The sequence below is a fragment of the Mus caroli genome, chromosome 2 (assembly GCF_900094665.2).
Source record: "Mus caroli chromosome 2, CAROLI_EIJ_v1.1, whole genome shotgun sequence".
Lineage (NCBI taxonomy): Eukaryota > Metazoa > Chordata > Mammalia > Rodentia > Muridae > Mus > Mus caroli.
The window spans coordinates 30777784-30778614 of NC_034571.1; positions in this window are offsets into that span (position 1 = coordinate 30777784).

Here is an 831-nt window from a genome sequence, read left to right on the forward strand (position 1 = left end):
CATAAGCACCATGGCTTTAAAAGAATCCTTGCATCTGGCTGTGATGGTGGACCCAATAATCCTAGCCCTTCTGAGGCTAAGGGAGTTCAAGGCCAGTCTAGGCTATAAAGGGAGACCTTATCTCAAAACCAAACCAAACTACCTTCATCAAGTAAAGAACAGCAGTGGTGACACCATAGTAGTGACCTGAAGACAGAGCCTCGCCAGGAGCATGCAAAGGAGAAAGCACTACCGTCCAATCTATGGGCCTCGCTTAATGGTGTTGACATGTCAGCCAGTCTGCTGCTATTGCTGAGTTTTTCTTGCAAATAATTTTAAACACACAGTTTATGCTTTTTACAAACTTTGAGAGCGGACTTTAAAAGTGAAAGGGACACTTAAGTTAGTAATTCGGACAGAGGGTTGTTTGTGTGTGTGTGTGTGTATGTGCTGCTCAGGTAGGAAATCCAGTGTGTTAGAATACTACCCAGATGACACTCCCAGGCGCTCTCCAGTCTTTATGGTCAACCCCAGGCTATGGTCCTCTATTATTAGTACTAATAAAAAGGCATGGTATGCCTCTTTAGCCAACAATTTTCATTTTCAGGTAAATATAATAATGAGGAAAGGAATGTTAAGGACAAAGTATTTTAAGACTAACATGATTTGAGGACTTCCTGAGAATTCTAATTTATTCCTAAACCCTAAGGGTGAATGGTTGCTGTTACTCAACAGCGAGAGGGAAAAAGAGAGGCAGACAGACAGACAGGAGAAAGAGAGAGAAAGAGAGAGACAGGGACAGAGACAGAGAGGAAAGAGAGAGAGAGAGAGAGAGGAGAGAGAGAGAGAGGG